This window comes from Xenopus tropicalis, chromosome 10 (genome assembly GCF_000004195.4).
Source record: "Xenopus tropicalis strain Nigerian chromosome 10, UCB_Xtro_10.0, whole genome shotgun sequence".
NCBI classification, from domain to species: domain Eukaryota; kingdom Metazoa; phylum Chordata; class Amphibia; order Anura; family Pipidae; genus Xenopus; species Xenopus tropicalis.
In genome coordinates, this window is record NC_030686.2 from 5,420,727 (window position 1) to 5,440,086 (window position 19,360).

Below are 19,360 nucleotides of genomic sequence, written 5' to 3' on the forward strand. Positions count from 1 at the left end.
TACTGTGCCATGAAATGATTGGGCCACTGTGCCATGAAATGATTGGGCCACTGTGCCATGAAATGCTGGGGCCACTGTGCCATGAAATGCCGGGGCCACTGTGCCATGAAATGATTGGGCCACTGTGCCATGAAATGCTGGGGCCACTGTGCCATGAAATGCTGGGGCCACTGTGCCATGAAATGATTGGGCCACTGAGGGATCACTAAGTAAGGAAATGCTGTGATCATTGTGCCATGTGGTTTAGGACCCAAGGTGCTGTGACATACTGGGGTGACTGTCATGAAATACAGAGGTTCATGGGGGTGACTGTGCACAGGTTACATGGTGTGTAGCTGAACTATAACCCCCTGTGGGGTATTTTGCCCTTCATTACACTATACACCTGCAGAACTTTGGACAAATCTCTTGATTATTATGGACCAAAAGTTTTTTTCCTCTTCCAAATTTCAATATTTGTGCTGCGGGTGTCAAAGTCCCAGAATAATACTCGTTTGCCCCTGCACCCCCCCCCCCCGGCAGCCCGAATATGACAACAAGACGAGTTGTTTTCCGGAACATTGCGGGATTGAAGGCCGTGTTTTTCTTTAAAAGCACTTTTAGTTGTTGTGGCTCCTGGGCAATGAAAGTAGGTGAAAGGGCGGAGAAACTAACAGATGTGAGAGTTAACCCATTGGCCACTAACGAGGGGTTAACTATATCCGAATCGGCTTATTGTGTGCCCAGAACATTCCTTCTCTGTATATTTGTATTTATACATATGGGTAGGAGGTGCCATAGTGTTTCCCTTAGACAGTACAGTATGGGGGTACAGCTTATTGTGTGCCCAGAACATTCCCTCTCTGTATATTTGTATTTATACATATGGGTAGGGGGTGCCATAGTGTTTCCCTTAGACAGTACAGTATGAGGGTACAGCTTATTGTGTGCCCAGAACATTCCCTCTCTGTATATTTGTATTTATACATATGGGTAGGGGGTGCCATAGTGTTTCCCTTAGACAGTACAGTATGGGGGTACAGCTTATTGTGTGCCCAGAACATTCCTTCTCTGTATATTTGTATTTATACATATGGGTAGGGGGTGCCATAGTGTTTCCCTTAGACAGTACAGTATGGGGGTACAGCTTATTGTGTGCCCAGAACATTCCTTCTCTGTATATTTGTATTTATACATATGGGTAGGGGGTGCCATAGTGTTTCCCTTAGACAGTACAGTATGGGGGTACAGCTTATTGTGTGCCCAGAACATTCCTTCTCTGTATATTTGTATTTATACATATGGGTAGGAGGTGCCATAGTGTTTCCCTTAGACAGTACAGTATGGGGGTACAGCTTATTGTGTGCCCAGAACATTCCCTCTCTGTATATTTGTATTTATACATATGGGTAGGAGGTGCCATAGTGTTTCCCTTAGACAGTACAGTATGGGGGTACAGCTTATTGTGTGCCCAGAACATTCCTTCTCTGTATATTTGTATTTATACATAGGGGTAGGGGGTGCCATAGTGTTTCCCTTAGACAGTACAGTATGGTGGTACAGCTTATTGTGTGCCCAGAACATTCCTTCTCTGTATATTTGTATTTATACATATGGGTAGGAGGTGCCATAGTGTTTCCCTTAGACAGTACAGTATGGGGGTACAGCTTATTGTGTGCCCAGAACATTCCTTCTCTGTATATTTGTATTTATACATATGGGTAGGAGGTGCCATAGTGTTTCCCTTAGACAGTACAGTATGGGGGTACAGCTTATTGTGTGCCCAGAACATTCCCTCTCTGTATATTTGTATTTATACATATGGGTAGGGGGTGCCATAGTGTTTCCCTTAGACAGTACAGTATGGGGGTACAGCTTATTGTGTGCCCAGAACATTCCCTCTCTGTATATTTGTATTTATACATATGGGTAGGGGGTGCCATAGTGTTTCCCTTAGACAGTACAGTATGGGGGTACAGCTTATTGTGTGAACTGTAGATTTCTTTTTATAAACACAGTGACCTTGGAACCAAGGTCTAAGCTGCAAAACAAAAAACATAACTATAAATCTGACAAAAATTGTCTCAGAATTTTACTGCTTGTTTCATACTACAAGTTAATTTCCCCTTTAAAAAAAAAAGACACTGACAGTCACTGCCCATGGGAGATCCATGTTCTTGGTCGCAGAGAAAGAAACGAGTGCTGGTTGATATTATAGTATGAAACACCCCCCCGGGCCCCCCAGGAAGTTTATTGTAGGAACCCTAAACCCATAACTCGGCCATTTTCATTCCTGGCCCCTGTGCAGCTGCAGGGTCTGCTCCCTCAGCCCTGCTAATTGTGGGGCTTAATTAGGGGCAATAATTAGACCCTACTGTTCAATGCTATTCATTGGCTGCTGGAATCCCTTTGCTCTCAGCTGTTCCTTCCCTAGGAGCCGCCTCTCCCCGCGCAGACAAACAGGTTGTTCCCACTGCTTATCTCTATGGGCACAGTCTGTAGCCTTCCTGCCTCGCTAACTGCCCCGTCCCCCCTCCGACGGCTCCTGCAGAGATAAAGAAATCTTATATCTGCCCATAACTGGGTCTGACTGTCTGCCCTCTCGGCCACTACTCACTGATATAACCCCTCACCCCGAATCCCCCCCTAACTGGCCTTCAGGCTGGGCCCCCTTAGCCCATAACAAGGTTACAGATATATAGAAACATTGGGGTAACAGTCACCCCGCTATAGTTCCAGGGGTACCCAGGGCACAAATAAGCACTCACCCCAAATCCCTCCCTAACTGGCCTTCAGGCTGGGCCCCCTTAGCCCATAACAAGGTTACAGATATATAGAAACATTGGGGTAACAGTCACCCCGCTATAGTTCCAGGGGTACCCAGGGCACAAATAAGCACTCACCCCAAATCCCCCCCTAACTGGCCTTCAGGCTGGGCCCCCTTAGCCCATAACAAGGTTACAGATATATAGAAACATTGGGGTAACAGTCACCCCGCTATAGTTCCAGGGGTACCCAGGGCACAAATAAGCACTCACCCCCAAATCCCCCCCTAACTGGCCTTCAGGCTGGGCCCCCTTAGCCCATAACAAGGTTACAGATATATAGAAACATTGGGGTAACAGTCACCCCGCTATAGTTCCAGGGGTACCCAGGGCACAAATAAGCACTCACCCCAAATCCCCCCCTAACTGGCCTTCAGGCTGGGCCCCCTTAGCCCATAACAAGGTTACAGATATATAGAAACATTGGGGTAACAGTCACCCCGCTATAGTTCCAGGGGTACCCAGGGCACAAATATGCACTCATCCCAAATCCCCCCCTAACTGGCCTTCAGGCTGGGCCCCCTTAGCCCATAACAAGGTTACAGATATATAGAAACATTGGGGTTACCCCGCTTTAGTTCCAGGGGTACCCAGTTTATTTTGCCCTACAGCCCATGTTAGAGCCAAGCGCAGATTATAACAGTTATATTATATTTATTATATCCTTTATGGTTTATTGATAATTAACCAAGTTCACATTCTGTGCCAGGGAGTTCACGGCTGATTCCCAGTGTTTATCTGTTAGAGGGAATATTATAACTGCCATTCCGGCTGTTCCATGTGATTAGGCTGCATATCATGGATAGTTGATATGATACACAGATAAATACATTTCTGTTTCATGTAAAGGTTCTTAGACATTCCGTGGGAGCTGTAGAGCTCAGGGCCAGGCTGCTGCTCTATAAGACTATTAGTTTGTTATGGGGCTGCCGGGGACTAACGGATTGGCTGGGCCCCTATGTATATAAAACTGATGATAGAGAATCTTGAAAAGGGCCAGTAGGAACCAACCAGATTAATAAAGGGAACTGATCAACAAAGTTACTGTACAATAGAGGTTGTGACCCTGAAACAGAGGCATTAACAACACTGCAGAGATTTAACAGAGATTTATAATGACTAATGGCTAATGAAGCTCCGCTCCCTGGGTTGGTACAGGGGACAATGGGGGGGGGGGGGGCAGGTAAATAAAATACAAAGGAAATTTCAGTATCAGCATTGAAAGGGGTTGTGTCAATTCTGGGTCAGGATAGGGAAATACATAAGTGCTTATTTACTCAATAAAACAAATAGCTCAATACTAGGGCCTGATTTGATGGTGGGGCACCCTGAGGTTTAGCCACCCCCCCCCCCTTACCCCAACACCCCCCTCTGCCGCTGCTTATGCCCTGTGCCACATGACTTGCTGCCTGTATCAGATCAGTGAGTTTTTCACAGGCAAACAAGGATCCTGCATCAGGGGTTTCACCACTGGGGGGGGGGGGGGGGCAGATTACAATCCCACTCATTTCTCCCCAGCTTCTGCCTGGGGTGCGGGGAAATTTGGCTCATACCTGGGGGGGGGGGGGGGCAGAGCTAATAAGGAACTGGCAGTCAATAAAGCAGAGAAGAGGCAGCAGGAGTATAGAAAAAAAAAGGGGGAGAGTAGGATGGGGGGGAAGAAAGAGGGAGAGGAGGGTATAATAGCAAGAGGGAGATGAAGATAGAAGAGGAAGGGGGAGAAGAGGGTAGAAGAGGAAAGGAGAGAGGAGGGTAGAAGAGGAAGGGGGAGAGGAGGGTAGAAGAGGAAAGGAGAGAGGAGGGTAGAAGAGAAAGGGGGAGAGGAGGGTAGAAGAAGAAGGGGGAGAGGAGGGTAGAAGAAGAAGGGGGAGAGGAGGGTAGAAGAGGAAGGGGGAGAGGAGGGTAGAAGAGGAAGGGGGAGAGGGGGGTAGAAGAGGAAGGGGGAGAGGAGGGTAGAAGAGGAAAGGAGAGAGGATGGTAGAAGAGGAAGGGGGAGAGGAGGGTAGAAGAAGGTGGAGAGGAGGGAGAAGAGGAAGGGGGAGAGGAGGGTAGAAGAGGAAGGGGGAGAGGGGGGTAGAAGAGGAAGGGGGAGAGGAGGGTAGAAGAAGGTGGAGAGGAGGGTAGAAGAGGAAGGGGGAGAGGAGGGTAGAAGAGGAAGGGGGAGAGGAGGGTAGAAGAAGGTGGAGAGGAGGGTAGAAGAGGAAGGGGAGAGGGGGGTAGAAGAGGAAGGGGGAGAGGGGGGTAGAAGAGGAAGGGGGAGAGGAGGGTAGAAGAGGAAAGGAGAGAGGATGGTAGAAGAGGAAAGGGGAGAGGAGGGTAGAAGAGGAAGGGGGAGAGGAGGGTAGAAGAAGGTGGAGAGGAGGGTAGAAGAGGAAGGGGGAGAGGAGGGTAGAAGAGGAAAGAGGAGAGGAGGGTAGAAGAGGAAAGAGGAGAGGAGGGTAGAAGAGGAAGGGGGAGAGGAGGGTAGAAGAGGAAAGAGGAGAGGAGGGTAGAAGAGGAAAGGGGAGAGGAGGGTAGAAGAAGAAGGTGGAGAGGAGGGTAGAAGAGGAAGGGGGAGAGGAGGGTAGAAGAGGAAGGGGGAGAGGAGGGTAGAAGAGGAAGGGGGAGAGGAGGGTAGAAGAGGAAGGGGGAGAGGAGGGTAGAAGAAGGTGGAGAGGAGGGTAGAAGAGGAAGGGGGAGAGGAAGATTGAAGAGGAAAGGGGAGAGGGGGGTAGAAGAATATGGAGAGGAAGATTGAAGAGGAAGGGGGAGAGGAGGGTAGAAGAGGAAGGGGGAGAGGAGGGTAGAAGAAGATGGAGAGGAAGGTTGAAGAGGAAGGGGGAGAGGAGGGTAGAAGAAGATGGAGAGGAAGGTTGAAGAGGCAAGGGGGAGAGGAGGGTAGAAGAGGAAGGGGGAGAGGAGGGTTAGAAGAGGAAGGGGGAGAGGAGAGTAGAAGAGGAAGGGGGAGAGGAGGGTAGAAGAGGAAAGGGGAGAGGAGGGTAGAAGAAGATGGAGAGGAAGGTTGAAGAGGAAGGGGGAGAGGAGGGTAGAAGAGGAAGGGGGAGAGGAGGGTAGAAGAGGAAGGGGGAGAGGAGAGTAGAAGAGGAAGGGGGAGAGGAGGGTAGAAGAGGAAAGGGGAGAGGAGGGTAGAAGAGGAAGGGGGAGAGGAGGGTAGAAGAGGAAAGGGGAGAGGAGGGTAGAGGAAGATTGAAGAGGAAGAAGAGGGCAGAGGAGGAAGAAGGAGGAGAGTGAGAAATATAGAGAAATGGAGAAGAAAGAATGAAGAGAAAACAACATTATTTATTGCCCCCTGTACTGGGTACCACAGGCAGAAGTAGGCGGGGGGGCCCAGATAGAGCGGTGCCTTGGGCAGTACAATTCTGGTTCTGGCGCTGTGGGCATTAGGGGCTCATTACACAATGTTCCTGGACACACAATGATTATGTCACAGTGTAACTGGCAGCGCCCGGCGAGTGAAAGTGTAAAGTTCCGCCGGAGCTGTGGGCGGTGCCCTCCTTTATGGCTTTATGGGGCAGTAAAAGGTGAGTACAAATAACTCCACTCGGAGGATATAAATTTGCTGAGTGAGACGGATGTGCAACGGAACCAGCGCTCTCTCTGGTACCTTCCTACTTGCACTGCTGGTCTGGGGGGGGCGCTGATCCAACTCCATTTTATTGGATCCATTACTGACTCTTGTGTTGTATGGGCTCCCTGTCCCACAGCGTAATGTGCTATTTATATCTCCTGCAGCGCTCTGCATCCTTCCCATCAGCCCCTGCCCCAGTGAGCTTACAATCTAAGGTCCCTATCCCATTCCCATCAGTCCCTGCCCCAGTGAGCTTACAATCTAAGGTCCCTATCCCATTCCCATCAGCCCCTGCCCCAGTGAGCTTACAATCTAAGGTCCCTATCCCATTCCCATCAGTCCTGCCCCAGTGAGCTTACAATCTTAAGGTCCCTACTCCCATTTCCCATCAGCCCCTGCCCCCAGTGAGCTTACAATCTAAGGTCCCTATCCCATTCCCATCAGCCCCTGCCCAGTGAGCTTACAATCTAAGGTCCCTATCACATTCCATCAGCCCCTGCCCCACTGAGCTTACAATCTAAGGTCCCTATCCCATTCCCATCAGTCCCTGCCCCAGTGAGCTTACAATCTAAGGTCCCCTATCCCATTCCCATCAGTCCCTGCCCCCAGTGAGCTTACAATCTAAGGTCCCTATCCATTCCCCATCAGTCCTGCCCCAGTGAGCTTACAATCTAAGGTCCCTATCCCATTCCCATCAGTCCCCTGCCCCCAGTGAGCTTACAATCTAAGGTCCCTATCACATTCCCATCAGTCCTGCCCCCAGTGAGCTTACAACTAAGGTCCCTATCCATTCCATCAGCCCCTGCCCAGTGAGCTTACAATCTAAGGTTCCTATCACATTCCCATCAGTCCTGCCCCAGTGAGCTTACAATCTAAGGTCCCTATCCCATTCCCATCAGCCCCTGCCCCAGTGAGCTTACAATCTAAGGCCCCCTATCACATTCCCATCAGCCCCTGCCCCCCAGTGAGCTTACAATCTAAGGTTCCTATCACATTCCCATCAGTCCTGCCCCAGTGAGCTTAACAATCTAAGGTCCTATCCCATTCCATCAGTCCCTGCCCCAGTGAGCTTACAATCTAAGTCCCCCTATCACATCCCATCAGTCCCTGCCCCAGTGAGCTTACAATCTAAGGTCCTATCCCATTCCCACATCCCTGCCTAGTGAGCTTACAATCTAAGGTCCTATCCTTCCATCAGTGCCCCAGTGAGCTTACAATCTAAGGTCCCTATCCATTCCCATCACCCTGCCCCATGAGCTTACAATCTAAGGTTCCTATCCACATCCCCATCAGTCCCTGCCCCAGTGAGCTTACAATCTAAGGTCCCTATCCCATTCCTCAGCCCCTGCCCCATGAGCTTACAATCTAAGGCCTATCACATTCCATCAGCCCAAGTGAGCTAGTCCCTATCAATTCCCAGTGAGTTACAATCTAAGGTCCCTATCCCATTCCCATCATCCTGCCCAGTGATCTACAATCTAAGCCCTTCACATTCCCATCATCCCTGCCCCAGTGCTTACAATCTAAGGTCCCTATCATCCCACAGTCCCGCCCTAGTTGAGGTTTGACAAATCTAAGGTCCTGATCCCATTCCCATCAGTCCCTGCCCCAGTGAGCTTACAATCTAAGGTTCCTATCACATTCCCATCAGTCCCTGCCCCAGTGAGCTTACAATCTAAGGTTCCTATCACATTCCCATCAGCCCCTGCCCTAGTGAGCTAACAAGGTGTCCCTTCTAGGGCCAGTGAGGCCTAATCCATGTCCCAAAAGGGATCATATTCTTAGTTCACTGCCCAAACACCAACCTGCCTCTCTGTGGCCCTGAGGGACCCTGACCATCAGGCATTAAACTTGAAGTTGACCCACCTCCCCAAGTGTATTATTGTGCGGCTCTACCTACTGGCCCGGACTGGCAATCTGTGGGTTCTGGCAAATTCCAGGGGGCTGTAAGGTGCCATTGTCACTATTTATTGGGCCTGTGGGGGGCTGTTTGGGTCTTTGTGTACCTGGAATACCAGGGCCTATTTAAATCCCACTCTGGGCCTATGTACCTACCTGCCTGTTATACCCACCCCCCCCGCCTGCCAATGAATTAGGCACCCATCGCCCGGAGCAAAACAATCTCTGCAATAAACACTTTTATTACGTAAGGATCAGGGACTGTTATGGCCGCGTTATCAGTTTATGTAACACAGTAAATGTATGTGGCTCTCCCTTTATAGCTCTGTTTTTGCCCCGGCTCTGTATTTTTTACCTGCCTTATTGGAACAAAGGGGGTTGTTTTTGCTGATGTTTCTACAATCGGCCCCTGGCACCAGGAAGGCTTGTATTTGTTTTTACCTTTGCCCATATTAAAGAGTTTGTGTCGCCTCTTATGATTCAATATAAAAAGTAGCCTCACAACAGATATACGGCGCCGCGCCTCAACCCCATCCACCAACCTCTTCTCAGTCCATGGGGTTGCTCACCTTTGAATCCATTTTTACTATGATGTAGAGAGCGCTATTCTGAGACAATTTGTAATTGGTCTTCATTTTTTATTATTTGCTGTTTTTGAATTATTTAGGTTTTTGTTCAGCAGGTCTCCAGTTTGGCATTTCAGCAGCTATGTGGTTGCTAGGGTCCTCTGTTTAACCTAACAACCAGGCAGTGGTCTGAAAGAGAGACTGGGATACGAATAGAAGAGGGGCAAAATAAAAGAGATAAGTAATAAAAAGTAACAATAACAATAAAACTGGAGCCTCACAGAGTAATAGTTTTTTTGGTTGCCGGGGTCAGTGACCCCCATTTAACAGCTGGAAAGAGGCAGACGAGGAAGGGAAATAATTCAAAAACTATAAAAAAAATAAAGACCAATTGAAAAGTTGTTAGGAATAGGTCATTCTATAACATACTAACTGCCCCTTTATGGGACCCTTCTGGCTGCCATGACAATAAGGAAACCCAGTCCTGAGCCCCCCAACCAAAGGACTAATTCTAACCACCCCCCAGACCGAACCATATTGGTTGGGGCAAGAACTACAAACTAGGTTGGAGGGGGCAGCCATTAAGCAGAAGCAAAAATGTACTTTTTGAACTTCCTTGATTGATATATAAACACTTAAAATGAAGATAATTTGTTCTTTTCCCCCGACAGATAATAACTTTGTGGCCTTTAGCCGACGCATTTCGCAGCCCCACCAAACATGATGGTACCTGAGCGAGGGGGTTAAAGGGCAAAACAACAAAGTGTTATTGAGACAAAGGAATCCCAGGGGAACGCCCACGAGTTACGGAGAGGCGCCTGAAACTGCCACCTGAGCCGCCATCATTCCCTGCCATCATTCCCTGCAAGTGCCCCCTATCGTAACATATAGGGATATTATAAGCCCCCGAGGGGTTCCTTATAATATATAGTGAATAAAGTGCCCCCTATTGTAACATATAGGGATATTATAAGCCCCCGAGGAGTTCCTTATAATATATAGTGAATAAAGTGCCCCCTATTGTAACATATAGGGATATTATAAGCCCCCGAGGAGTTCCTTATAATATATAGTGAATAAAGTACCCCCTATTGTAACATATAGGGATATTATAAGCCCCCGAGGAGTTCCTTATAATATATAGTGAATAAAGTGCCCCCTATTGTAACATATAGGGATATTATAAGCCCCCGAGGAGTTCCTTATAATATATAGTGAATAAAGTACCCCCTATTGTAACATATAGGGATATTATAAGCCCCCGAGGAGTTCCTTATAATATATAGTGAATAAAGTGCCCCCTATTGTAACATATAGGGATATTATACGCCCTCGAGGAGTTCCTTATAATATATAGTGAATAAAGTGCCCCCTGTTGTAACATATAGGGATATTATAAGCCCCCGAGGGGTTCCTTATAATATATATTGAATAAAGTGCCCCCTATTGTAACATATAGGGATATTATAAGCCCCCGAGGGGTTCCTTATAATATATATTGAATAAAGTGCCCCCTATTGTAACATATAGGGATATTATAAGCCCCCGAGGGGTTCCTTATAATATATATTGAATAAAGTGCCCCCTATTGTAACATATAGGGATATTATAAGCCCCCGAGGGGTTCCTTATAATATATAGTGAATAAAGTGCCCCCTATTGTAACATATAGGGATATTATAAGCCCCCGAGGAGTTCCTTATAATATATAGTGAATAAAGTACCCCCTGTTGTAACATATAGGGATATTATACGCCCTCGAGGAGTTCCTTATAATATATAGTGAATAAAGTGCCCCCTGTTGTAACATATAGGGATATTATAAGCCCCCGAGGGGTTCCTTATAATATATAGTGAATAAAGTGCCCCCTGTTGTAACATATAGGGATATAATAAGTCACTGAGGCCGAAGCCGAAAGCCACAGGTCATGGAACTCCGAGCCGACTTCTAATATCCTCATATTTTACAATATTTATTATAATATACAAGTTTCAGTGAGTCATGTGATAGAAATGACATCACTGAGCTCCAATTATAACTGATGACATCACTAAGCACTGTTTATAAGGATATAATTTATTGTTTGGTCCAATATGGAAATGACGAAACGGTGTATTATATATATATATATATATATATATATATATATCCTGCTATATCCATTGTACTATATATAATAAGCCTTGCACTTGGTTGCACTTTATTACATAAACAACCCCCCCCCTTCCCTACGGACACATCTTCACTTTATTAACGAGCAGTTGGGTACGTGCCCCCACCCTCACCAACTGGGATCAGCAGTCAGAGCCTTTCAATAGGAAACCCAGTGGCGCTGCTGCCGGCAGGGATCTCCCCTACGGTCGGTGCCACGTTCCTCTAGTGATTATTTTGGGGCAGATTATTATTATAATATAAAGTTAATATATAGACAGACATTTTGGATACAGTTGGATACTGATAGTGGACAGGAGGGGGGATTGTCTCTAATCGCACAATTAGATCAGGGTTAATGGATCAGGGGAGGGGCCTTGCCGGGCTGCACAGGGTTAAACTGATATTTTTAGGGAATGTTGCCGGCGCCGAACCTGATGGGCAGCATTCCTAGGGGGAGTAGGGGCCTTCCCCCCGCCAGTACAGATGGAACATTCCGTGAGTGTGTGACACTAGCATGGGAGCCCCTCTGTCTCTGCACCCCCACACTCTGCCCTCAGCCCAGGGGCGCCCACACACTCACTGCCCAATCCAATCTTAGATTGTAAGCTCTGCGCACTAGTGTTTCTCTGTGTGTCTGTTGCCCTGTCTTTCCATCCATGTCTGGCATTCTGTCTGTGGGGTAAATAACATACATAGAATGATATAGATAAAAATATGCGACAGGCAAACATACAGAGAGAAAGACAGAGGGATGGTTAACGAGAAAGAAAAAGAGATAGATGATAGATAGACAGATAGATAGATAGATGATAGATAATAGATAGATAGACAGATAGATGATAGATAGATAGATGATAGATAGATAGATAGATAGATAGATGATAGATAGATAGATAATATAGATAGATAGATAGATAGACAGACAGACAGATAGATAGATGATAGATAGAAAGATAGATGATATATAGATGATAGATAGATGATAGATAGATAGACAGATAGATAGATGATAGATAGATAGATATATAGATAGATGATAGATAGATAGATAGATAGATAGATAGATAGATGAGATAGATAGATAGATAGATAGACAGACAGACAGATAGATAGATGATAGATAGAAAGATAGATGATATATAGATGATAGATAGATGATAGATAGATAGACAGATAGATAGATGATAGATAGATAGATAGATAGATAGATAGATAGATAGATGACAGATAGACAGATAGATGATAGATAGATAGATAGATGATAGATAGATAGATAGATGATAGATAGATAGATAATATAGATAGATAGATGAGATAGATAGATAGACAGACAGACAGATAGATAGATGATAGATAGAAAGATAGATGATATATAGATGATAGATAGATAGATTGATAGATAGACAGATAGATAGATAGATAGATAGATAGATAGATAGATAGATGATAGATAGACAGATAGATGATAGATAGATAGATAGATAGATAGACAGACAGATAGATAGATGATAGATAGATTGATAGATAGATAGATGATAGATAGACAGATAGACAGACAGATAGATAGATAGATAGATAGATAGATAGACAGATAGATGATTGATAGATAGATAGATTGATAGATGATAGATAGATAGATAGACACAGGGCCGCCATCAGGGGGGCACAGGGGGTACAGTTGTCCCGGGCCCGGACGATTTGAACTTTAAAAGGGGGCCCGGCGGTGCTACAGTTTTTTTAGTAGCTCGGGCCCCCTTTAATCAGTTCCGGGCCCTGTCATTGGTGGTCAGCGGTAATCCTATTGGTCGCGCCCCGTGCGTACATGCACGTCAGTACGCACGGGGCGCAACCTTATAAAGGGCCTGACGTCTTTCGGCACTTAGAAGCGCAGTGCTGTCGGGAACGAAGGACCTCGCCGGAGGAGCCGCCGGAAGAGCCGCCGGAGGAGCCGCCACAAGAGCCGCACAAGACAAGGGGGGCTGTGCTCTGCTGGCTGCCAATGTACTAGGGGGGCCCTGCTGGCTGCCAATGTACTAGGGGGGGCCCTGCTGGCTGCCAATGTACTGGGGGGGGGTCACTGCTGGCTACCAATGTACTGGGGGGGCACTGCTGGCTACCAATGTACTGGGGGGGCCCTGCTGGCTACCAATGTACTAGGGGGGGCACTGCTGGCTACCAATGTACTAGGGGGGCCCTGCTGGCTACCAATGTACTGGGGGGGCACTGCTGGCTACCAATGTACTAGGGGGGCCCTGCTGGCTACCAATGTACTAGGGGGGGCACTGCTGGCTACCAATGTACTAGGGGGGGCACTGCTGGGCTACCAATGTACTAGGGGGGCCCTGCTGGCTACCAATGTACTAGGGGGGGCACTGCTGGCTACCAATGTACTGGGGGGCACTGCTGGCTACCAATGTACTAGGGGGGCCCTGCTGGCTACCAATGTACTAGGGGGGGCACTGCTGGCTACCAATGTACTAGGGGGGGCACTGCTGGCTACCAATGTACTGGGGGGCACTGCTGGCTACCAATGTACTAGGGGGGCACTGCTGGCTACCAATGTACTAGGGGGGCCCTGCTGGCTACCAATGTACTGGGGGGGGGGTCACTGCTGGCTACCAATGTACTAGGGGGGCCCTGCTGGCTACCAATGTACTAGGGGGGGCACTGCTGGCTACCAATGTACTAGGGGGGCCCTGCTGGCTACCAATGTACTGGGGGGGGTCACTGCTGGCTACCAATGTACTAGGGGGGGCCCTGCTGGCTACCAATGTACTGGGGGGGCACTGCTGGCTACCAATGTACTGGGGGGGCACTGCTGGCTACCAATGTACTAGGGGGGCCCTGCTGGCTACCAATGTACTGGGGGGGGTCACTGCTGGCTACCAATGTACTAGGGGGGCACTGCTGGCTACCAATGTACTAGGGGGGCACTGCTGGCTACCAATGTCTCATGTCTGGGAGTCCTTTGTATTTGTGGGAGGGGGGCCCAGAAAATTTTGTTGTGAGGGGCCCCGTGATTTCTGATGGCGGCCCTGGATAGACAGATAGATGATTGATAGATAGATAGATGATAGATAGACAGACAGATAGATATTGTGCCATATCAGCTGTTGACGCATTAGTTATATATTTATTTTGGAAGTCTCCCATGGACTGATCTCTTTTCTAGGAATGTTCCAGCCAATCCGGGCCCAGCGCTCCCCTAATTGGGCATCAGGCCAAGGCACAAGGAGTGAGAGAGACATTTATTTATCCATTCCCTCCCTGTTCTTTATCCCACTCCCTGATCCGCAGAGCTTACAGTCTAAGTTCACTGGGCTCCTAACTGTGGGGCCTGTACAGCATTCAGTCTGTATCTCTGGGTGCAATTTTATAATGACCCCCTTATCCCTATAACTCAGCAGCACCCCCTGCAGTTGGTCAGGCAGCTTTGCATGGAGACATAAAGGGTAAATAACATGACTTTACTCCCTTTAGCCTCCTCACCTTTACCTCTCTGATCTCCTGTAAATGAAAGAAAAACATTCAGTTTCCCTGCCCTAAAGGCCAACACGTCCCGATAGAGCTCAGCGCGGATATTTGTGTTTAAAAACAGCCCGAAGCCAATGTTCCAAACTAGGAATGAACAGGGGAAGCTCCTCAGCGCTCACTTTCTCCCCCTAGTGGCCACTTGCTATAAAGCTTCCACAGAGCCGTTACCTGGCCACTCACTCTACTGTTAAGAATTCTTTGCTCCCCCTAGTGGCCACTTGGGAGAATCACAAGCACCTTTATAATTCTTACAGAACTGGGAAAATTGTACGAAGATAAATGTCATCAAGAATAAACATTAGCTAAATGCAGTGAATTATAAGAAGAAATCGAACTATTATAAAAAGAAACTAGGGCTGTGCCTGGTGTTCCTAAAATAGTCCACTTACCCATAATGCCCACCTGTATTAGCGCTATACCCACACCTGCTGGGGCAGCTTCCATTGTACTTGTTTTATATAATGTTATAGTTACCCCAATGTTTCTATATATCTGTAACCTTGTTATGGGCTAAGGGGGCCCAGCCTGAAGGCCAGTTAGGGGGGGATTTGGGGTGAGTGCTTATTTGTGCCCTGGGTACCCCTGGAACTATAGCGGGGTGACTGTTACCCCAATGTTTCTATATATCTGTAACCTTGTTATGGGCTAAGGGGGCCCAGCCTGAAGGCCAGTTAGGGGGGGATTTGGGGTGAGTGCTTATTTGTGCCCTGGGTACCCCTGGAACTATAGCGGGGTGACTGTTACCCCAATGTTTCTATATATCTGTAACCTTGTTATGGGCTAAGGGGGCCCAGCCTGAAGGCCAGTTAGGGGGGGATTTGGGGTGAGTGCTTATTTGTGCCCTGGGTACCCCTGGAACTATAGCGGGGTGACTGTTACCCCAATGTTTCTATATATCTGTAACCTTGTTATGGGCTAAGGGGGCCCAGCCTGAAGGCCAGTTAGGGGGGGATTTGGGGTGAGTGCTTATTTGTGCCCTGGGTACCCCTGGAACTATAGCGGGGTGACTGTTACCCCAATGTTTCTATATATCTGTAACCTTGTTATGGGCTAAGGGGGCCCAGCCTGAAGGCCAGTTAGGGGGGGATTTGGGGTGAGTGCTTATTTGTGCCCTGGGTACCCCTGGAACTATAGCAGGGTGACTGTTACCCCAATGTTTCTATATATCTGTAACCTTGTTATGGGCTAAGGGGGCCCAGCCTGAAGGCCAGTTAGGGGGGGATTTGGGGTGAGTGCTTATTTGTGCCCTGGGTACCCCTGGAACTATAGCGGGGTGACTGTTACCCCAATGTTTCTATATATCTGTAACCTTGTTATGGGCTAAGGGGGCCCAGCCTGAAGGCCAGTTAGGGGGGGATTTGGGCTGATTTGGGTGGGGGGGGGGACAGGGGGGCATGAGGGGGGTTGGGGGCCCCCTGAGTAGAAGGCACTTGGGCACAAATCAGACAAAGCAGAGGAAGAAGACACAGTATATTTTATAGCAGCAAAAGGTCAACAGAAACAGAGATTTACAAGCGGAGAAGCCGACATGAAAGACATTCCATGGGAGACTGAAGAGAAAAACAATCCATCATTTAATTAACTGACTGCGAGAGGTTAAAGGGGAAATACAAAATAAGTTGCTCCAGTTCCATTTCAGCTCCATGTTATGCAATTTTCTTTATCTCCTGATATTGGGCCCATCAGTCACGGCCCTGGGTCACCTGGCGGCACAATAAGTGTTACCCCAACTTCTACTCCTCCATTGCCCCATCTCCGACTCCATTCTCTATTCCCCTCTGTCCTTCCATGTCCCTCCATTTCCCCAAATCCAACGACACTTGGCCACCGGCACCAAGAGATCCGGTATATATATATATCAGTCAGTCAGAAATGCCCCATTCCCCCCTACTATCTGTACTGGGAATGCCAGGGGGGCTGTAAGGTGCCACAGACAGTCACTATTTATTGGGCTGGGGGGGGGCTGTTTGTGCCTCTGGGTACTGGGAATGCCAGGGGGGCTGTAAGGTGCCACAGACAGTCACTATTTATTGGGCTGGGGGGGGCTGTTTGTGCCTCTGGGTACTGGGAATGCCAGGGGGGCTGTAAGGTGCCACAGACAGTCACTATTTATTGGGCTGGGGGGGGCTGTTTGTGCCTCTGGGGTACTGGAATGCCAGGGGGCTGTAAGGTGCCACAGACAGTCACTATTTATTGGGCTGGGGGGGGCGTTTGTGCCTCTGGGTACTGGGAATGCCAGGGGGCTGTAAGGTGCCACAGACAGTCACTATTTATTGGGGCTGGGGGGGGGGGCTGTTTGTGCCTCTGGGTACTGGGAATGCCAGGGGGGCTGTAAGGTGCCACAGACAGTCACTATTTATTGGGCTGGGGGGGGCTGTTTGTGCCTCTGGGTACTGGGAATGCCAGGGGGGCTGTAAAGGTGCCACAGACAGTCACTATTTATTGGGCTGGGGGGGGCTGTTTGTTGCCTCTGGGTACTGGGAATGCCAGGGGGGCTGTAAGGTGCCACAGACAGTCACTATTTATTGGGCTGGGGGGGGCTGTTTGTGCCTCTGGGTACTGGGAATGCCAGGGGGGCTGTAAGGTGCCACAGACAGTCACTATTTATTGGGCTGGGGGGGCTGTTTGTGCCTCTGGGTACTGGGAATGCCAGGGGGGCTGTAAGGTGCCACAGACAGTCACTATTTATTGGGCTGGGGGGGGCGTTTGTGCCTCTGGGTACTGGGAATGCCAGGGGGGCTGTAAGGTGCCACAGACAGTCACTATTTATTGGGCTGGGGGGGGGGCTGTTTGTGCCTCTGGGTACTGGGAATGCCAGGGGGACTGTAAGGTGCCACAGACAGTCACTATTTATTGGGCTGGGGGGCTGTTTGTGGCCTCTGGGGTACTGGGAATGCCAGGGGGGCTGTAAGGTGCCACAGACAGTCACTATTTATTGGGCTGGGGGCTGTTTGTGCCTCTGGGTACTGGGAATGGCCAGGGGGGGCTGTAAGGTGGCCACAGACAGTCACTATTTATTGGGCTGGGGGGGGCTGTTTGTGCCTCTGGGTACTGGGAATGCCAGGGGGGCTGTAAGGTGCCACAGACAGTCACTATTTATTAGGCTGGGGGGGGCTGTTTGTGCCTCTGGGTACTGGGAATGCCAGGGGGGCTGTAAGGTGCCACAGACAGTCACTATTTATTGGGCTGGGGGGGGCTGTTTGTGCCTCTGGGTACTGGGAATGCCAGGGGGGCTGTAAGGTGCCACAGACAGTCACTATTTATTGGGCTGGGGGGGGCTGTTTGTGCCTCTGGGTACTGGGAATGCCAGGGGGGCTGTAAGGTGCCACAGACACTCACTATTTATTGGGCTGGGGGGGCTGTTTGTGCCTCTGGGTACTGGGAATGCCAGGGGGGCTGTAAGGTGCCACAGACACTCACTATTTATTGGGCTGGGGGGGCTGTTTGTGCCTCTGGGTACTGGGAATGCCAGGGGGGCTGTAAGGTGCCACAGACAGTCACTATTTATTGGGCTGGGGGGGGGCTGTTTGTACCTCTGGGTACTGGGAATGCCAGGGGGGCTGTAAGGTGCCACAGACAGTCACTATTTATTGGGCTGGGGGGGGCTGTTTGTGCCTCTGGGTACTGGGAATGCCAGGGGGGCTGTAAGGTGCCACAGACAGTCACTATTTATTGGGCTGGGGGGGGGGCTGTTTGTGCCTCTGGGTACTGGAATGCCAGGGGGGCTGTAAGGTGCCACAGACAGTCACTATTTATTGGGCTGGGGGGGGGCTGTTTGTGCCTCTGGGTACTGGGAATGCCAGGGGGGCTGTAAGGTGCCACAGACAGTCACTATTTATTGGGCTGGGGGGCTGTTTGTGCCTCTGGGTACTGGGAATGCCAGGGGGGCTGTAAGGTGCCACAGACAGTCACTATTTATTGGGCTGGGGGGGGGCTGTTTGTGCCTCTGGGTACTGGGAATGCCAGGGGGGCTGTAAGGTGCCACAGACAGTCACTATTTATTAGGCTGGGGGGGCTGTTTGTGCCTCTGGGTACTGGGAATGCCAGGGGGGCTGTAAGGTGCCACAGACACTCACTATTTATTGGGCTGGGGGGGCTGTTTGTGCCTCTGGGTACTGGGGAATGCCAGGGGGGCTGTAAGGTGCCACAGACAGTCACTATTTATTGGGCTGGGGGGGGGGCTGTTTTTGCCACTGGGTACTGGGAATGCCAGGGGGGCTGTAAGGTGCCACAGACAGTCACTATTTATTGGGCTGGGGGGGGGCTGTTTGTGCCTTCTGGGTACTGGGAATGCCAGGGGGGCTGTAAGGTGCCACAGACAGTCACTATTTATTGGGCTGGGGGGGCTGTTTGTGCCTCTGGGTACTGGGAATGCCAGGGGGGCTGTAAGGTGCCACAGACAGTCACTATTTATTGGGCTGGGGGGGGGCTGTTTGTGCCTCTGGGTACTGGGAATGCCAGGGGGGCTGTAAGGTGCCACAGACAGTCACTATTTATTGGGCTGGGGGGGGCTGTTTGTGCCTCTGGGTACTGGGAATGCCAGGGGGGCTGTAAGGTGCCACAGACAGTCACTATTTATTGGGCTGGGGGGGGCTGTTTGTGCCTCTGGGTACTGGGAATGCCAGGGGGGCTGTAAGGTGCCACAGACAGTCACTATTTATTGGGCTGGGGGGGGCTGTTTGTGCCTCTGGGTACTGGGAATGCCAGGGGGGCTGTAAGGTGCCACAGACAGTCACTATTTATTAGGCTGGGGGGGCTGTTTGTGCCTCTGGGTACTGGGAATGCCAGGGGGGCTGTAAGGTGCCACAGACAGTCACTATTTATTGGGCTGGGG